The sequence below is a fragment of the Trachymyrmex cornetzi genome, unplaced genomic scaffold (genome assembly GCF_001594075.2).
Source record: "Trachymyrmex cornetzi isolate Tcor2-1 unplaced genomic scaffold, Tcor1.1 scaffold949, whole genome shotgun sequence".
NCBI lineage: Eukaryota > Metazoa > Arthropoda > Insecta > Hymenoptera > Formicidae > Trachymyrmex > Trachymyrmex cornetzi.
This window is the reverse complement of record NW_017300299.1, coordinates 156,981-178,708: the sequence shown is the minus strand read 5'-3', so window position 1 is coordinate 178,708 and position 21,728 is coordinate 156,981. Positions and strand designations below refer to the sequence as shown.

The following is a 21,728-nucleotide window of genomic DNA, read 5'->3' as shown; positions in this document are numbered from 1 at the left end:
GAGAGAGAGAGAGAGAGAGAGAGAGAGAGAGAGAGAGAGAGAGAGAGACGCTACGCGCGTGGAAGTATCACTTATTCACGTCTTTCGTACAACGGCGGTGATTGCAGGAATTTCTGTCTTCCTGCCGGCACGCCTTGTACGCGACGCGGATTAATTAAAATTACGAGATGCAATTAGCGATCGTTACGTGCCGACGTATTATTCGGTGAAAGTGTTGAGAACCTCGACCTATCCTCGTGCGCGCGCGCGCGCGAACGGTCGGTCGCGGCTCCATTAATCTCGCGAGCTATTTTCTTTTTCTCTCTCCGCTCGTCGATCGGGCTTATCTCTCGTGCGGATCTACCTTCCGATACGCGCACGCGTAATAATGCGGATACGAACTATGAAACTATCGGCAGATATCGTAAACGCCTCCCTTCCTACATCCCACTGCGCCACGAGGTACAACGCGTTGAAACGTCGTGTATAAATTATTAATGGTTGAAAATATCCTGCGTGTCTCAAAGACACGTCCGATGGGGCGATGAGTTTAAAAGTAATAATATCCGACCCCCCAAAAAAGTACTTTGTGCGACACGTTATCATTATTTTAGAGTTTCCACTTGTGAACACGAAGAGAAGAGATTAATCTTTAATTTCAGAAGATTAAACTTAAATTGCTGTCGCAATTTTTTAAATGAGTTACATCAATGTTGCTTTGAACGCTTTAATTTTCATTATTTCTATAATCTTCATTTTAATAATTCTTATGTAGAATTATATGCTTTAAAGAATCACGTATCTTAATTTACGATACCAGCCAGACGCGCATGACGACCTTCTTCTTTGTTTAAGCTCGTTGGGGACTGATTGCAAGCTGCACCGTCGTTAACTTGGAAATCGTATATTATACTTAATATCGCATTACGATCAACGTCGTATTACCATTTGCGATTTAAGGCTGCGGCCTCTTGCCGAACGCACGTACTTAACAACAGGTTACAACTATCAGGGAAATAATTTGACCGGTCCCCTTTCACTCGTTCGCTCCAAATTAGTAAATCCACAAGACGAATATTGCGGACGGATTATCGTGTGTTTCGTGCAATGGGTATCGGGTTTACGAATGGCGTGTGACGAAACGTGATTAATAAAAAAAAAAAGGAATTATCATTTGAGACTTTTGAGAGTGGATCGAGGAATAAGTAATCGCGCGATGTGTGCCATCTTTATCTCGCACTTTATTCCACCGTCGAGAGTACTAAGCTCTTGCGTTTAATTTTACAGTCAACTTATCGGGGTTTGACGATTGATCGAATAGATTCCAGTGTTTAACGGCATACGCACACACATGTCGTGTAATAATAATCTCGCGCGGTAATTAGGATATTCGTGGGAACCTCTTCATTAAAAGACATGACGCGCGCGCGCGCGCGCGCGGAAAGACGTGTCTTCGGAAACGCGTTAGCGGAAACCGGTCCCCGAACTCACGGCTCGCGCGCGATATCGCGCAATTTCTACGGATTAAAGGGAAATATCGCGCCTGTATTCCTCCTATTTATAGCCAGTTCCGAGTTGCACGCACAACCCCATGCTTTCCTTCGGCCTTGCCGCCCGGCACACGTGTGGATGCGCCTTTAAAAGGACACGAGTATATATACGGTATGGCTCACGTCCAGCGGCGTAGGAAACTATACATATAACAAGGCGAAGCCTACGAGATGCGTAAAATCCGTCTCGTCGTAAAATTCTCCGTAGGGATTACTACTCGTCTCGTCTCGTCTCGTCTCGTCTCGTCTCGTCTCGTTTTTCGATCAAAACGTACACGACGTATAAATGCGAACGTGCGTGAACACACATGCGTTGTTAAGTGCGTTGTTGTTACGAGCATTTCGAGGTCTCGCGTGATTAAGGCGATTTCGAAAAGTGTATACACATAAATCAGAGACAGGCTACAATTATTAGATAATTCCGATCGTATGCGATATTAAGCCGGTCGTGCGGATCCGTTAATGATAATGGAGGCGCTGCATATACAATAATAAACAATTCTTCCATGTAAATTACAGGGAACGTCGCGTCGCGTCGCGTCCGTCGGGTTCTCTTATTTTGCGCTTAGTGTTCCTAGGAAAGATGAGAACGTAGGAATCTCGCGCCACCGATCGAGGAAACTTATCCGGCATGTGTGGCAGCAAGGTAGTTGCAGAGTAGTCATTACGCCCATGTACGCCGATAACTAGATGATTAATTTATTATCGCCTTCCTACAAGGTTCACCCAGTTACCCGATGCGCCCGATAGGTCAGTGCGAGGGCCGCGCACGGCGCGGCGCGACGCCGGGGGAAAGTATCGATTTTGCATCGCACGAGCAAGTAGCAACGCGGTTGCACGCTCGAACGTCTCTATTCGCTCTCGCGCTCTGTAAGCATCGCGCAGACCGAGAGCGGACGTTATTGTACGTCACGTATATAATAGCTGGTCAGATTAAATCTCCCCGCGCCACGGATAAGCACGCCCGCGTTTTACACGCTACCGTTGTTGTCGTTATACTCGCCGCGTTGTTGTCGTTTATCGGTAAAGATGCGCGGTGTACCGTGATCGTAGAGGCGAATGATGCGGGGTTGTAGGTTTATATACAATGTCCAATTATCGCTTTGCTTAGTAATGATGTGTATTAATATTTCTAAGATCGATATGTGTTCGCGCGTATCATTGACAATAGTGGCACGTACGATGTATGAAATGATGAAAAGTCTGTAACGCAAAAGCAACGTAGTCGCGACGTTAAATCGATTATAATTTGGGTCAATCCACTTTCGCAGTAACGACGTTTGGTGTCATGAAATTGTCGTTCCGTGTATCATTTATTAATGATTGAAACTTTTGCGAGCGCGCGTTTATCGGCCGTTTATTAATTCCAGAATTTCGAGAGCGATCATTATCTGTAATTAAATTATTTCAATGGAGTTTTAATAAAAGCACGGGTGTTGACCAACGCGTTACTGTAAACTTTGACACCGTAAGCGGATTGATGAGCAGCCCGTCAGTCATGTATGCTAATTTAAAATTGAAGTCATTATTCGCCGTTGTGTGCACGGACGGTTATTGTTATGCGGTTCGTATATTGGACACCGCAATAATAACAACGGCGATAATAGCGATCTGCAAGTGCCGGAATAACGGGGACTTTATGGACCTACATGACAGAGTTTCGAATGCATCTGCAAGCATCAACCTTCTCGTCGTTTCGCCTCAATTTGGGCAGCACAAAGCAACTTTATCAATATTTTATAGCAGTCTTGTCCTCTTTTTGAGTGCATACAAAACGCGAGAAATAGTTTACCATTTTTTTAAGTACTCTTTGCTACAGTTACAATTTCTTCTATATAAATGATGAAATAATTGTTTTTTTTTATCTTTTTTACTAACTTTATATTTTTAGTATATTGTCTCGTAAAGTCATAATACAATTCTACACCATCTTCCGTGGCCCGTTTTTTTTCACCGCCTTTCTAATCCAACTCTGGGTCATTGGTGTCTGTGTTTTTCAAAGGATTTTTGAACTCTAAAAAAAAAATATCTGAAAAAATTCTGACATACTCTGCATTCAAGAATACATCAATGATACGATCCGTAACGCATTTCATTTTTTTTGTACGTATCCGAAATTTGAGATAGAATAATTCAAAATTGAAAATCATCTAGATTTTGAAAGCCTCGTATCATGAAGAGTTAATTGTATAAATGGAAGAGAAGGTTTCGCGTCTCATAAAGATTTCATTAAGCATTTCGTCGAGTACGTATTGTTCTGTCTGTTGCGTACGCGTTTAATTCTATCGTCTAGAAAGTGTGAGTCCGTCGATTCCCATAAGTATCGTTAGTCGTAATCTAAGACCAACTAAGCATGTGATACGAAAACTTGACACCGAGTATACACGCTTCTAAGGCTCTTATCTTCTTATCATCCGACACTATTATGCACGTCGCCTATCTCGCATGCACGGCGCTCTTTATCCTCCTTTGATTTTATAACGTTACGCCGCTGTCACGCAGGTTTAATAGTCTAGAAAAGTCCGCGACGATAATGATCGTATCGTGTAACGCTACTCGCAAGCTAAATCGTAATTCTCACAAGACGACACAAGAGCCTCTCTTTATACGTATATCACTTACGTTTAGCGCGATGCCAGTGGAATTTTACGCGCAGCCGGGTGTTTTCAACGTGTTGATTTTGTCGGGAGAGAGAGAGCGGCAAGTATTCGAACTCGAAGCTGCTATAAAGCGCTTCAAGGCTGATCTCTAACGATCGTGCGAATGGAAATCTTAAACTAGCACATGTCGAAAGAAATAATAACGAAGATCTGAATTAGGATATCGAGTGACGTTATTCACACGCTTCTTACCATTGTTGTATAGGCGAAACGAAATTATTTAATAATATATGTATATATACATTCACGCGATATACATATTGCAGTAACATATTTTACGAGGCAGAGATTGGGTTTATTTCCTTGTCGAACGATAAGAAGATTAATGTGCGCCGTGGCCAAATTATAGCGTACTAATTCGCGGCTGCGAAGGAGCGATAGCATGGTGCAGTTCTGAACTTAAGATTTTCGAGACTGGAAAAATAAACGACGCTAATTCCGGTTGCCCGAACGGAACCGATGCGATGGTTCTTCCCTACGAACTACGATTTCCTGCACGATTCCCGAACGATTCCCGGAAAAAAGTCGGCTGGTGTGGTTTCGTTCGACACGCACGTTTTACAAGGGAAGGCTTCGTCTTCCCGAAGGGCTCGTAGAAGTAATGTTCTTTTCTAACGTAATATTTGTTTTTTTTTTTAACAATAGTTAATTTTAGGGAATGAGAGTGTATTTTTAATATCTTATAGCTTTTCTTTTAAGTGAGATTTGTTATAATTCACTATTTTATTGTATTTCTTGCCTCAAATTATACCCACTATTTCCTATCCTATAAAGGTAAATTAATAATATAGATGATTTATTAGCAAAATCACTTTCTGACTGAAATATGGATTCTGGCATCAAGTTCTTTGTACTTGTTTTTATGTACAAGTTCTTTAACCTAGTTTCTTGACGAAAATATTCTCTAATATTCTTTATAAAAACACACATCTGCAGTAAAACTGGAATTTCCCGGTACACGTGTTTCGTACTGGTTTTAAGATCCAGATTCTGGCGTTGAAGCCAGAATCTGGATCTCATTTTTACTCTCTGCCCGTGCTACCCTACGTTATTCTTTTTTCCTCTCCGACTGTAGCAAATGTAGCTCGCTCGTTTCTCGAAATGCGCTTTATTTATGCGATCCTCAATGATCTTGAAGTAGAGATAAACTCGCGGGAAGGCACGCCGTGCGAGACCATTTCCCCGCGGGAATATCCTCACGTTAACAACCCGGGGTAGTAGCGTCCACTGCGGTGTCTTGCGTCGTCGTCGTCTCATCCGTGCTGCGTGGAGAGGTCAACTCTCGTCGTCCTTTCTGCGATTTTATTGACGGCGACGACGAGGAGGCGCGGAGTAGCTTTTCTCGCACGAGGGATTCCAGTTTTACCACGTTCACGTTCTCGGCTCTCGCCATTCTGAAATTTACGATATTTCCGATCTTTTCTGATTTTTTGTTCCTTTTTTTCCACTCCCTTCAGTCTCTATCAGCATCGCGTTTGCGTGCGCGGTGCCGGAAGCATATCGCGCCGATTGATCTAACGGTGAATTAGCGCGGATGAAAGAGATTTTTCTTTCTCGTTGCAGATGCTGCGGTCGGCGGATCACCTTCTTCTGCATCCGAGCGGCGAGATCGCGCTCCGATTATGGTGAGTAAACCCCTTCCCTTTGTACAACGTGCTAGCCTTGCGAGATAAATTATTTATGACGCACGCTGCGCGCCGTCGGTGGTATCGATTTATCGATACGGTAGGATCGATCGTTTTTCTACGAATTCGCGCCGACGAAAACGTAACGGTGCATCCGTCTTTTAACTCTTTACCCGCCAAATCGCGTTTTCTTCGATGTGTGTACGCATCATTGATCGACTTCACTGTAAGAAATTTCTGTTGAAAACTTGCAAAAGTTTTTGTCCAACAAAAATGTGCCGTAAATTTAAACATATCTATATTGTGAAATTACAATAACATTTTGTGGTAAGGTATATGCAAATCTCTAATACGCATGCGCGACACGCCAGTTTTGTAATTTCACAACAAATTTCTATTGTCAATTTACAAATATTGTGAAATCACAGCAAAACGTTATATGGTTTGTAAATTCACAAACATTTCTAACAGCGTTTGCTTGCATTGCACACGACGACGAATTTATTCTTGGAATATACCATATATAGGCAAATCTAAATTTAGCTTATAAACTTACCACGCGTCATTTACAAGGCTTTATACGTTTGATATTTCGACTCTGGGAAAACGAAGAATTGGATTTTACGCAAATCAGTTTTTAGCTTCATTCAATTTTATGCGGAACATTTCTTATATAATATATCTCACAATCAGACAAGAACGGTGCTGTTGTCTCTCAGATTTTCTTTGGATACATCGCTATTTCCAGAGGGCATTATTTCCCTATTCCACTTGAGACTTACTTTTCTTGTCGAGATAGGTACGATGAAGCATGACGTGAAATTTGCGCGAGGTGCTCAAGGAACGCTTATTGTCATTCGGCGGCCGATATGGAAATCGCGCTATACATTATGGAGTATCACCACCCACCTAAAACCGGCCTGCGTTGCGATATGCGCCCAGTGTTGCTTTGTATTGGACGATAACGCAACTATTCTCTTCTTTTTTTCATTAACCGGACAGCCTACGGTGGGTTATATCATTGCTTGTATCATTCGGATTACGCGATTGCTCGTTAACGCGTGCTCGCATTGTGCAAATCTTCACCCACGATACCGTTAAATATTAATTACAGCTCGCTGTGTAAAATCGCGCTAGTTCTGCCCATTTTACATATCGAACGGGCCAATATGCCTGCGATTCCATTCCATTAGTTGCCTTCCGTAAATTAGACCTGTCCACCATTCGCGGATTATACTATCGAGGAAATTTTGTCCTATACGCGCAAACATCGAAGCGGTAATTTAAGCGTCGAGAATAATACACTGTTGTAAATGTAAATGCACGAATGTTCATGAAGAGATAACACGAACGTATCGCTCGTCGCCGTCGTCGTCGTCTTCGATTCGCCCGGAGGTTAGGTTGACTGATCTCGATTTACCGTTACTACTTGGTGGAGACGAGGAAGAGGAGGACTCGGGCGGTCGCTCTAATCTTCCGGTACGCTCTCGCCTAATTAGCCCTTTCGCTGAGAAGGGCGTGCACCATGGGTAACTTCTTTACGAGAATAACGATGTAAATGACTAATAGCCTTTCATAATTTCCTTTGCGTTTCCTTGCGCTTCTCTCTTTTATTTTAGTCGATATTACGTAAAAACGAGCTAACTCATCACGAGCCTGTTTTGAATAAATTAGGTTTAATGCGGCGTTTTATGTTGCCGGTCCACAACATGATGTATATATATTTTTTTTTATTTTGTCAGCTAGCTTAGTTTCTGCGTATTACATTGTCCGTATAAAAGGCAGACTTCGCACGCGAATATATCGTGCAATGTTCCATAGAAATATATAAGTGCCGTTTTATTGTACGATTATGTTCCCTGCTGACACGGGAAACGTTTTAATGGGGAGTAAACGTTTCGAAGCAGATGGGATATTGTATGTACATTACCTTCGGACTTTTTCCGACATACGTTACTACCTTCTCAAACACGAAAGGCCGCTTGATTACATAACAGATCGGAACTCGCTTACATTATACATATGTGGCCACGTGCAAGTATAGAGACTGCATACGTAAGAAAATTATTATGTTCAATAGTTATTCTTCTCGCAAAGCTCGTTATCAAGGACAGATCGAGTTGTTTGATTTCACATATTTTTCTACGGTCAAAACGATACGTGTCTTTAAATACGGTCGACAAGCAGATAATCGTGAAAAGCGATTCGCGCAAGTTCCTAAGTGAAATATTAAGCATTACGCGGCACTCACGTGAGTGGAAAGCACGCGAACGTGTAACTGGCCTGCTGTACCAACCTCGAACGAGCAGGCCGAAGAACAGTATCCGCGACGTTGGTAAAGGTACGTTCACCTTCTTCCACTCGCGTTCGAAACACGTGTTTAAGATCACGCGCCGGTCCTATTAAGCCGCTCAATCATTACCGTACGTGTGTTGATTGCACTGATTGCTTTTCGGTCGACAGGTTCTATCATGATCTACCCGCGCGTCATGCTGCTACGAAGATTATAACTTTATAACGCCTTTCATTATAATTTGAATGATTAAATATTTAACCTTAGCCCGAAATCATCCTTTCAAATCTAATGATAATTTGTACGAGAGATGTTTAAATATGTGATAATTATACGCGTGTGTTGATCTTTTCAAACTATACATTAAATTACAATTATAATCATTATAATTAATAATAATTATCTTATACGAGTATGTAAACATGCACAGTACTATACTTGATAAAGTTGTGGAGATTCTATGCAATATGAATTTATTTTTTAATTTAATTTTTGTATATTTGGATTTAACAATTAAAATTGAACGAAATACATGCATATATCATAAAATCAATTTTGTGTCCGATATTTGAGTAATTTTGAGAATTTTATGTATAAAACATTCTATTATTAATATTTATTTTTTAATATAGTTTTTGTATGTTTTAACCATTAAAATAAAACGGAATGTAATACATGTCATAACATTGATTTCGCGTCCGATATTCGATAGTTGAACACAATTCGTACGTTGACAGCGATCGAGCGTCTCACGATCGATGCCGGGGCATCTTGAAAGAATATATTCGCGTATACGTAGATCATGTGTATGGATAAACGCACGCGCTCGAGCACAATAACGTGTGTTCGCCGCGTGATATGTGCATTCTTTCACATATGAGTCAGACAAATGGAATTTCGTGACACGCGATACCAAGCCAAGCCAAACCGCGGCGGTTTATTAACAAGTCATCCGGGACCAGGTAACTCTCCTTGTAACGTTCGCCGCCGTCGAGCGTTAGAAGTCTCTCCGGCGCGGCGTTTCGAATGCACGCATCGATGCGTGGAGAGGTGCATGCGAGAGCTCGGAGCGACGAGGATCGAGCGACGATTCATTTTCCATGATGCCAACGGTTCAGCGGCTGCCTGTGTCCTGTATGAATATCGGACCGGAAAGAAATCTGAGATGTGCGAGTAATAAAATATGGTTGAGCTCATTTTCATGTACATATATAACTACTTGATAATAATGATAATAGTAACTTTAATAACAGAGTAGCTTTACAAAAGGACAATAAAGAAAATTTGAAAACCTTATATAAATCTTCTGTGAGGTGGAATCTTTCTGAAAAAAAGAAAAAAAAATTTATGGGAGAAAGAATTAAATAAGATAGAAGTAAAGAGAGCAGATTAGCATTTATTAAAAAAAGATTAATCTTCCGTCAAGCAAAAAGATGTTAATAATGAATGTCAAATTATTATAAAATGATAATTTATTTAATAATTACAAAAATATTAAAAATATACAAATTATTGAAAATAATTGTAATTTTACATGTACAGTTCGATAATTACATTAATCGGGTCTCTTTATGAATTTATAATTGTTACCTTTCTCTCATTGAATGCAGTACATTTCTAAATGTGTGATTATTTTACACGACACTTAACATGTTAAACGTTTTCGAGCCTTTTCGTTTAATTTTATTTAAAAGTTTTTTATTATGATTAAGCAAAACAGTTAAATATAAAATCTATGATGCGTTTGTGTGCAAGTTCGAATAGTTGTCGACCCCTTGGAATATTTAGCGTGCACAGCAGGTTATATCTAACAATAGCGTTCAAAGGAATCCAAGATACAAAAAAATTCGATACTAGAAGATCCCCCGTGGCCATGACAGCGACGGTTGCTTCGTGCACGGCTTCAATCTGCTGCCGTTGGGATGCCAAGAACATTCTGTCGTGACCTGTCAAGTTGCATGCCAATGTTCTCGCTCTTGGCATAAGCTGCAACGTTGTGCACGTAGCAACGGGTGCACGCAGGTCTGGATAAAGCAACATTTCAAATGCGTTATTATTAACGTCAAAAGAAAACGTTTCACGAAATTTAATATGAACAGAGTGCGACGTTTGTATTGCATTCTTTCTTTCATATTAATGTTTAAATTTATCGAATATTGTAATTATGAAAACAAAGAGAATCGTATTAATATATAGAGAGAAATAAATACATAATTTATAGAATTTAATTAGATAATAATGGAATTGTAAACATATTTGTATATATTTCTTTTTTGTTCCTGTTAATAATATTTAATTATTATGTATGATCATTACGCACGAAAATATTTTCATTCCCTTTTGCAACGGCTAAATGAAGATAATCATACAGATTTTTATTGGTTTTTATCCAAACGCATTTATATATAAATTGGCAAATTATTTTAAAAATTAAATCACGCACGGATAGGATGAGAGAAAAAATATTAGCGCGAGAGAGAGAGAGGGAGGGGGGGAAGGGGAAGGAAAAGGAGAAAGGGATAAAATAAAGGAATGGAGGGAAGCGTGTGGAGGAGAGAGAAAAAGCGGAAGGACGATGCGGGAGGCATGTCTGCCGCCAGCGTCGTGGCGTGTATCGCATTTAATTAGCCACCATATGCGGCAATTAATTAAGAATTTCTCGCGTTATTGATGGTTTCACCTGGGGTGTCCATTAGTCGCTCCAACAACGCGCCGCGCCGCACCGTTTTCGAACTGAGAGCTATATTCGTTCGCTCAGCCAGGCGCATCCTGCGCACGCTTTTCCACTAATCTATCCCCAGGATGATGTACGAGTCGGCCATAACGCCGGCAATTAACGTTCTCACCCTACCTGCTTTTGTTCTCCGATAACAATTCTTTTCACATAAAGATTTAGATAAAAGACTGAAAGAAGATAACGAATGTATGCTTTTTCTCAACTATGAGTTACATTGCTTTTCTTATATCCGTTATTATACCATTATGTCCCATATTAACCAATCATTAGATTATCGTCACACTTATACAAATTTCTTTTTTATTTCTATACTTATTTCTCTTATTAATATAGAAATTAAAAGAAAAAAAAATGTGACGGAAAAAATTTTTTAGAACGAATTTGATTTATTTTAATGAGATATAATAATTCATTAAATTATAGTTTTAATAATAATTTATGTATGGATACGTACATGCAATTCGATTTCTCTTTGAGAACTATAACGTCTTTGGAAGATGCGATACAGAGTAACGTGCTAATGACAATAACTTCCCACAACATTGCGAAAAGTTGCAACGAATAAATATCACAATACGTGGAAGCGAACGCAACGCGTGGAAACGAATTCTTCTCAATGCTACTTTTGTCTATCTTAGTATAAAGTGAACTACTTTCAATTTTGAAATTAAACGATGCGATTATTATTAGTTATTACACGTCAAACATTTTGCAGTAATTACGTCTAAGAAATTATGGTGATTACGTCGAATATTTTATACAAGAGTCGTAAAGAAACAAGAACGAGTAAGAGCGCGAGTTTGTAATCTAGATATTTAAAAAGTAAACCGTGCGATGCAGATTTTATGCATACCGAGCGATCTAACGTTAAGAGACTCTCGTTCCCTCGAATACGGAAGACTTTCATCAGGCGTTGTTTCCTGGCGCACATTTTTCATCGTGTTTATTACATAATCCAAAGTAATCTATTATCGCCGAGAAAGCGAGACGCGCGCCGCGCGCATTACTTTTCACATAATAATTTCGATAACGTCCGTCCGGTTTCCGTGGCACCGCCGCCGCACATCGTACTTCCTCCTTCTCGCGTTAATGCCAGCACTTTCGACATGTCTGGGCGCTGGCGCTGGATGGAAACGCCGTTGCCTCGGAAACACGTCTCTCGCGGCCTGGAACCGGCGTGCGGGGACGTTTTTGTTTGTATGCATTTCACGCGTTGCAATACGTGACATAATCGGCACAACACGCATGTACAACGGGTGGCGGCATTATTCGCGGACAATGGGACAGGCCGCGGGGAGGATGTTCAACTGGAAAATCGCGCGTCCACCGGTGGTTCTGATACTTGACAGTTCATTAAATCCGATTCGAGAAGCCTTCTATTGCGACGTCTTCAAATTCTCTGTGACAGTTAATAATTAATTTTTTTTTTTTTTTCGGAAAAATATGACAAATATATTTTGAATATTGTTATTTCTACGTTATATCTCATACGTTAAAGATAAAGAAAATATGTATAAGAATCTTTAACAGTAGATAATGTTTGAATTTATTTCAATTGAATATTTTTATGTATTTTGAAATTTTAACTTTCAACTTAAATTTAAAAGACATTTTTCTTTGTGATAGAAAAGTTATAGAAAATCTTATTCAAACGTTTTTCCACGTTCTTTTGATCGAAGCTACTGACCCAGATATAGTAAGCTTAAGCGAAGCTCGAACAAATCGATATACGTAAGATTTTCTAGCATGCGATTTGGCGCAATTACAACGTAATCCATGCTTCTTGCAATATCTCGGTCGATCTTTGAAATACGGAAAGTAGGCCAGATATTGGAAATTCATTCGCTCGCCCTCTCGCCTATGTAATATGTATTCGCGCGTATAATCCATCGTTTTACTTTCGCTAACCGTCGGAGGAGGCAAATAAGATCTATATAGAAAAGAGGAGAGAAGGAAAAGGAAAAGAGCGGTCCTTACACCTTCGTGAACCGATCCTCTTGATTGTACCGATCGGCTTCTCTCGTGCGTCGCTGTCGGATCAACCTGAGGCGACCGTCGAGCATAGTCGTTTGAAATAGGTGACTGCGCTCTCGACCAGAGAGTATGAGAGAAAGAGATAGGAGAGAGAAAAGAAGAGGACCAACCTGAAGCGGAGAAGCGATCGTAAGGGCGAGGCAAGAGGGTAGAGCCGGAGAGAGAGAGAGAGAGAAGGATACGCGAAGCTGTGGCGTGACACGTCGTGATCGGTAGAAAGAATCTCGTCCTGCAACCCGGAAACGCTGTGACTAACAACTCGGTATCACGAAGGTGGAAGGAAAAGCCTGGGGACCCGTTCGCGGGGTGGTGGGTATTTCTCCTCTTGGAGTTCAGGCGGGTCATCAACCATCGGCCGTCACGGCGGGCCGGGGGATCGCGCATTATTATGACCACATCTAATTGAAACTCTACGGCTCTCGGCTCGGCTCAACTCGGCTTGCTGACTCCACTACGGTCGCGCCTCCGCGCGTATTAAGGCGGGTAGAATAAACTCGTTAATAAATCTCGGGGCATCGAGGTGTTCTTAATGAGATTTCAGTTCGGACGTCTTCGTACCGACCTGAGCTCCAGATGGATTAGGCTTTCGGTCTGATCTCTTGACGAACCGTTGTTCTATCAAACGACCTTGCGCCATCGTCTTTGTTCATTGCGACGACACGTGAGTCTAGACACGATGAAATGTAAGAATGAGACATCATCGAAATAAGATTAAATCTATATATTTCTAGAAAGATAGAAAAAGGAAAGAAAAAGGATTATGGGTTCAGCACACGTATCTCGTTTCATAATTTATTTTTCAGTTTTTTTTTATTAATTTTTTTAAATTCTCTTGAGAATTAATGAATATGCAGTGACGAATCTTAAGACAATAGAATATGAATATTTAAATAACGTTAAATAATGTACCGATATATCTCATTTCTAAGCAACCACATTTTGCAAAAATGAATGATAAATGCGTGCATTGAAGTAAGTTTAATTACCACGATTGCAAAAAATCTCTTAAATAGATTCGGATTAATGTAGGATCATCAACCGCAAGAAATAGCCTCCTGAAAGTGTAAATTTGTTTGACCCGAGAAAGGCTAACGATCGAGATATTACTCGCTCAGCTGAACGATAGTTCAATGAACGTTCGTCATATTTTCTTCGCATCTTTGATGTATTGCTAGGTCGAGAAAAAATTCAAGAAATATGAGTGTGATATTTATGTAACGTCATTATGATTCTTGCATGAATATAAAATTTAGTGTTTTTATTCTTCTATTTTTTCATATTTATAGAATTGACAAAGTAAAGTTTCATAAATTCTTGATATATTTCTTTGCGTCGTAAATATTGCATGTGAAATTTAATAATGTTAGGTTATCGAATAGTTATTATCGATTTTATTTTCTCGTTTATTTTGCCTTCTGGGAAATCTAGCGAGGTTAATCGCGATGACGTTTTACATGAGCAGAAAATTAAGTCGACCGCATAGATGGCTGTGCACTAAAATCTAGTATGACAAGTATTGCATCCCGCAGGGATGACTGATCCGCACAGTCATTTGGGCTTAGCGAACCCACGAACCCGAGCCGAATATACTGCGGACACTCACATACATCTATACGTCATATGCACTCACATATACAGATTTTTGCGAATGAATAGCGCAATAAATATTTGAAGAGAGTGGAATAAACGACACATAGTCTAGTTTAACTGGATGACATGGATGGAACAAGAGATATTGAAAACTAAAACTCATTTGTTACCTATAACTCTTAATTAAAAAAGAATCGAGTGGGTGGGTCTATGACACGTTAAACAGAAAGAACATATGTTATCCGAAAAAGGTCTGCCCCACTCCTTAATTTTTTGCTTTTATCTTAATCTCGTATAGGTACTTAATTTTTTATATATTCTAGATTTCGTCATGACATTTGTCAAGCAGGCACATGTATAAATATTTATCATAATTAATCATGACCGCTGACAACTTTACCATAATCATAATATTGTAATGAGTTCACACGAATGTATATATGTAGATATCTTTAGATTTTGAGATTACGTAATTGAATACTGGACGAACCAGTGCTGCGACAACAGGATTAGTTTCTTCATCGACATTCAGGATTTTCGCAAATGGATTTACGGATCCCTCGTGTCCCTCGCACCCAGAATTCGTCAGCCGTTTGACGAAAAGCCGTTTTGCCATTCGCGTACTTGAAACGTGGGGTGGAAGCTGGGCGTAAATGGAATGCCGTGAAATTTATATGACGGAGACGAGTTCACGACGGGTTAATAATATGGAGTGGCACCCCTTACTTCTATTCGCCTCTTTCTCTCTGTTTTCTCTTCGTCGTCTCCCTCATCCCCGGTAGGATCAATAGTCTGGTCCGGAGCAGGGCCGGCCGTAAAGTTGTCCGTGTTGTCGGGCGACGAGGACAGTTTCCAATTTTCATTCGTTCCTCTGATATATATTAATGCTTGGAAATAAGAACGGTGTTGTGCATCTTAGTCAAGTAAAAGAGGAAGTATCAAGTTCCTCTGCAACGCGGTGATTTAACTTACTTTTTTGAAGAACTTGAGAAAATTAATTTAGATTCAGTCTTCTCTCAACTTTAAAACTAATTTTCGAATTCTTGGAAAAGTGGGCTGCCATGGTTGCAATTAATCCTTCAAATGTTCTATATATTTCCTTTCTTGTAAAATTAAAAATGACATGAGCTATAATTTTCAGATTTTCTACGACGTGTCTCTTTAATTCAAGCAAATAATTTCTCTCTTTATGTTAAATTTTTATTGCAACTATTTAACTAGACATTAATAGTTCTCGCATGCCTGTCACTAAAAGTTACGCCCAATAATTAAAGACTCGAAGAGAAGTTGCATGGTGACTCGCGGACTATCCAATAGCGCTATAGTATTACATATCGCAAAGAACAATCCAAAGGTGAACGGCAGAGATTGAACCCGGGTCACTAAACCGATAGTCTTGCACTCACTAGACCTCGAGAGTCTCCTTTACGTTATTCCACGTTAATTTAATACACGGTTTTTATGTAATTTACAATATTTTCGCATTACAATCCATCTTATTACGAAGAGAGCTTATTTGATATCAGATTGGATCGTCGCGCCTATCTGCACGCCACGATGACCGTTAATTAGTAACACGGAAACGAGCTACTGAGTGAAATGTAATTGCATTAAGCACTTCATGCGTGGAGGTATAATGTCCGCGCACGCCGTATGCACCCGTGCTCCTATTTCACGCGCGCACGTTTTTATACACACGCATGTAACAGCGGAACACTTGGCTAATAGATAGTTCGTATTAAGGAAATTAGACGTGGTATATCGGGCATATATGGTATATCGAGCAGCGATAAATTCCATGTACTTGTGTAGTTTTTACTTTAATCGCCTTGATTGTCAAGAAATTTTCCATCGCGTGTTGCTTCGTCGAAGTTACTATATTGTGGTAAACCGTAATTTTTTAATTTAACTAATGTAGGTGCACAAATAAAACAATAATAAAAAAATAAATTAATTTTACATATAGGATTTACATGTAGATGGATTTTATTGTTAGAATCCATTGTATTCCAGCTTTAATTTTGTTTATTCTGAAATGAATATGAAATGTTTGTTTAAATATTTTTTATAAATATATAAACTGTCTCTGAGAGACAGGAAGGCGGTGTATTTTACGAGCCGTCTCTGGTTGCCTCTCTTCTTGCAGAATTCATCGCTAGCGTCTTTTGAGTCATGACTGTACAGTTTTGCCACATCCGTCGTAATACTACCACCGAGAGACGCGACTGCAGAAATAGGATCGCGTTCAGCCCCCAAACTTCCGCTGCGCTTCCGGTTTCTCTGTCACAGTAACTTCTACGGCTGGAAGGAGGCGCGGTCTGATCTCATTTTTATACATGCAACGCGTCTCCTCTGAGATATAAATGTATTATTCTGAAAAAATTTTAATAATTACCATTTCGACTAATATCATTTAATTAAATTTGAATTTTATAATTATATATTTATATTTCAAATATATAATAAAAAATGAATCTTTCTTTATATTATCGGTATACAAATATTAAAGAAGATATTACAAAATATTGAAAAGAAAGATTCGCCTCGCGCGAAATTGCTCGAGAGAGCTTCACGAGGGTTTATTCTTTTCTTTTTAAGTAAGCGTTGTAACGAGTATCGACAAAAAAGCCTATCCCATCAAAAACCGTTCATTCTGCATCGATCTCTACTGTGAGCGTTACTGTGCGCCACTTACTATCCTTCTTGATTATCCTGCGATCCATCGAACGGCGATCTTTCTTTTTTCCTACTTTGGGCCGAACGTCGAGAAGGAAACTCGATACCGCGAAAACTCGTCTTGGGGACTCGAGCGCAATGATATGGAAGATCGGCTGAGAAGAGTAGGATGAGACGATTTCTTTATGTCGATGGTCTTTAGCTAAACGAAGGTTCCGGACATGTTGACGTATTATTGGAATACTGTCATTTTCTCTCTCTTTCTTGTCAATTTCTCTATAGGGTTATTATTGTGTTTTTTGAAGTTTAATGAACTATGAGGGGTTACCTGCATAGGAAACGAAGCATAATAGGCCATTTGCGAGATCGTTAACGGTGCGTGAATATTTTGATGAGAAGATAATTCGCGCAAAAATTTTGCACGCAGTATAAAACTCATTGAGTTGGAATCTATTAATTCTGTGTGTTTGGGAGTATGTTATAAAAAAATTTATTTTGTTTTAATTAATAGCATATAATACAATCTTATCTTTTATATAGAATATATTACTAGAAAAGTGCTTTATGCATTTTGATTCCAATATTTAAAGTGTATGACAAAATGGCAAAGTGCAGAAGTCCTATGGGAAAAAAGAAAAGCGCGATGGCGATGAGTGGCGTGATGCGCAGATGAAAGAGATGAGGGATCAAAGTGTGGCCGGCCGTGAAATAAAACGATTACGATCAAACGAGACCCCTGTCGAATAGGCCAAAAAGAGGGAGAGTGAACGACAGAAAAAGATTATGGAAGCCGAGACGATACTGACAGGATAAGGTTGTGATGTGGGAGGGACGGACTTTGGGGTTGCGGTCCAGCAGGATAGGAAACGATTATTTGTCTCTCTAAAAGTTCCTGTCTTAGCTACAGTATTTTGGTGCAAAAACGATGTAGATGATATTTTTTTCTGAATGTAAGTGCGAAATTAAAATCTTAGTGACAAGACGAGGAGCATCAATTTATCACGAGGATCGTTGTATTATTTGACCCGTGCATATTTTTTACGCGCTTACATTGTATGCGAAATGTGTGTATGTGTGTGCTCTTTCATCGCGCTATGATGGATCGCCAGACGAGCGACGAGGCGACAACACTTAAAATTTCTGGCCAAACCACTCTCCCCTTCTCGCATGCATGTCTGGTTCTTCTGAATTTCAAGGTCGATGCGATGAGAGAGAGATCCTACAGTCACGTACACCTATATCAATGCGATTGATAATCGTTATTTTTTAATCGCGGTTTACATTACTGTGATGTAACTAAGCTATAAAAGCACGACTAATACACAAGTATCTTATAACTTTTAAAATTCAAAAATACCTTGATCCATTTTAATTATTTGAAAATTAATTTGAGCTCAATAGCAAATAATATATTAAATTTTAATCTTTTTTAAATTAACGAATATGAATCAAATATTTTTATACCATACATATTTGTATTCACATATAGCAAACATTTTTTCTGTCTGAATCCTTTTTTTATTTTAATCCGAATTATTTTAATATTAATGTTTAATAAATATACGTGAATGAATTAATTTGCTTTGTTTTAGAGGGAAATTGTCGAGGCGTGAATATAATATTACATCTCCCTTCTACTTGCCTACTTTGATCTCGTTTAGCTTTTCGCCATGCAAGCAAGGTGGTTAGGATAGCTTTAACAACGAGGTGGTGTTATCCCTGAGATTCGGCCGGCTGGGTCAGGCGGGGTCACAGCTCCATTGTATTGGCGAACGCTTCTAACTCGGTGCACTGAACTCAGGGCCGTATCGAAACTCGATACATGATGTCGAGCATTCTTTCCTATGCGTGATTGTAATATGCGTACGAGTATATCAATACATAAACACTTAATTATTATCTGTAGACAAATGTACTAGCATATCTTAAAAGTAAAATCCGTCGGTTGACAATCTCGTTCTGCAAAACGTAATCGACGATACCAAAGGTCTTGTCCGGCTTATCGTAAAAGGGGATAACTCGATCTGGGCAATAAATTAGCCACAAAGAGGCGATGTCGATGTAAAACGTCAAGTTCCTCCGCGCTACCTGTTACGATTGGCGATTCGGCCGTCTTAGCCTATTTCATGTAATTTTTTTCGCAGTGGTATTTTTCGAACTGCAGACCGGAACGTAATAATGTGTGTACGCGAGGCGGCGGCAGTCTCGGTAACGGTCGATACATACCTGATCGAAGCGGAGGAACGGGATGTAACGACGACGGGACGGGACGACGCGACGGTGCAACGGCAGCAGCGGCGACCGCAACCAGCATTTCTCTCTCTCTCTCTCTCTCTGCATTTCTGCTATCTTTCTCACATCTCTCTCTTAGCCTCTTTCTCTTAGCCTCTCTCCTTCGTCCTGCGATGTGCGGAGCGCGCAGCATCGAGAGTGGCTGTATCGGGCACCCCGCTGCCACACTGACTCTGATATACTCGCGAGATATCCGGGCAAGATTTAGTGCATCCTTTTGCTAGCTGCCCCGCAGAAAATCTTCGCCGGGAATCTCCCTTACAACCGATCGAAATGTTTCTCCTGTCCTTGAAATGAATACCACGGGTGGGAAAACAAGGTGAGCACCGTACAAACGATAGAAGCAAAACTCCCCTTCCCCTCCACTCTTTTCTTACCATTGCTTTACTGCCTCTTCCATTTCATCTTATTTTTCTGCATCTTTCCTTGGTCGTCGCCGCTGCCGCCCAGCCACCCCGAGGACCAGCATCCTCCTATCCGATTTTACGTGTAAAAATCTCTCTCCTGTGGTCTTTTAATAAGAAGAACAGAGTTGCTATGATTAAAAATGTTAATCATAAGTTATAGGATGTAATCTCTAATCCAATACAACTGAATTTTAGCAGACAGACACAATTCTTTCATCTAAATTACAATTCAATTTCGTGACACGAGAATAGGATGAAGCTCAAGTTCCAAAGTCTTGGCGTTCTTCAGTCTTGTATTCAGCGAGATATAAATTTATTCGAGAGGAGTCTAGAGATCAAACACTCGAGTCGGATGTTGGATATTAATCGCATTTACCAAGACGTTTCGCTGACCTCTCCAGTTTCCTTGCAATTCACTCGTGTAAAGAGAGTCGCGAATAAAGCGAGATGAACAATAAGCCAGGAATCGAGTGATGAGGGAGAAAAGAGAGTTGAAGAGAAATTTCGGTTTTTCATCGCGAGTAGAACCACCTGCCAGCGCGAATCTCCGCATAAATTCTCGACTCTTCAGCCAATAAATTGTACGCGGGTCCTTCTTCGTGGTTGTAAGATGTCGCGACATCGTGCCAGCATCGCTAGCGTTATATTCCGGCCCTCCACCGGAACTTCTGTTCCTTCTCCTCGCCGCTCCTACCTCTTCCCGTTCTTTCCATTCTATCTTTTGCCGTTCTTCTTCTCCTCCTCATCTATTCAAAGACACGTTGCCAGACGCCCCTGCGTTTTGTTTTTCACGAAAGTACGTGGCCGCCTTTTCCTGTGTCATATTTTCTCTTCCCTTCTCGCGCGTCTCCTTTCACCCGCTCTCTCGCGCGCTCCATCCGTTCTCTCTGTTAAAATAATCAGTCGAGCTGATGGAACCCGGAAATGAAATTGCACCGGTACCCTGGAGAACGTGGGCTGTTTGGCTGTTTCACTTGTGACAAGAGATTTATTCCGCGTTAAAGGAAATTACACGAAATACATTTGTGCAACTTAATGATATTTCGTCGGGCATAATTGTAATTCCAGTAACTTGTAATACGTTCGAAAGTACGTCAATTCAAGTCGCATTTTTATGAACTCGGTGGCATTAATCTCGAATATGAGAAAAGTGGCATGGTTTTGCAACGATATCGATACGCTGTTCTAATGATACGTCGCGTTCCCGCTGCATCTACCTTTAGCCTTTTCGTTGGAGAATCGTACCGGCTTGCGCGCCTGTTTAAAGCCCCGAAGACAATCCGGCGTTTCTTTATCCCGCTGATGCATCGACAGCATGGTTTCGTCCTTTTCTTGCTTTTCTTTTTCCCATGTCTCCATCGGACCGCGCGATTTTTTTTTTCAGCCTGGCGCATCTGCGCTCGTCAAACTGCGCGAGGAGCTGCCTTTTTCATTTTGGCGCCTGCAGCTATGGTTTTAAATGCAAATTTCGGGCCTGCCGGACGGCGAGCATTGACCGTGTCGAGAGTTTCGCTGGGCTATGGATGAAGCGGCGATCGGATTTGCGTAAGAATAGTGAGAGACGGACAGTCGGACGAAATGATTCGCGGTTGCATGAACTCACTCCCGTAAATGAACCGCGTTGCAATTACGAGACGTACCCGAGAGCCACGTAATGACGATCACATTTAACAACGAGAGTTCGCATCTCTCGCCTGCGCTTGCCGCAAAGCGATATGATTTCTCCAATTATTTTTATACGTTTCTCATTTGGTTATGGATTATTCGAATGCATTAAAGTACATGATATTTCATATGCACAAGGTTGAATGTTGAATTTCGATCAAAGCTCAAGGTTATCATGTAGTATTCGCGAAACTAAATTTTTAATTAGACTACGTGAATT

At 40.4% G+C, this 21,728-nt stretch overlaps 1 long non-coding RNA gene across 1 annotated transcript in view; it reads left to right on the top strand.

The window, feature by feature from the left end:
• LOC108769789 (uncharacterized) overlaps positions 1-21,728 on the top strand; it is an 89,253-nt gene that overhangs the window by 48,377 nt on the left and 19,148 nt on the right. The window contains exon 2 of the long non-coding RNA XR_001940559.1: positions 5,753-5,814. This is a non-coding gene — a long non-coding RNA (uncharacterized LOC108769789). The remainder of the gene's footprint in view (positions 1-5,752; positions 5,815-21,728) is intronic.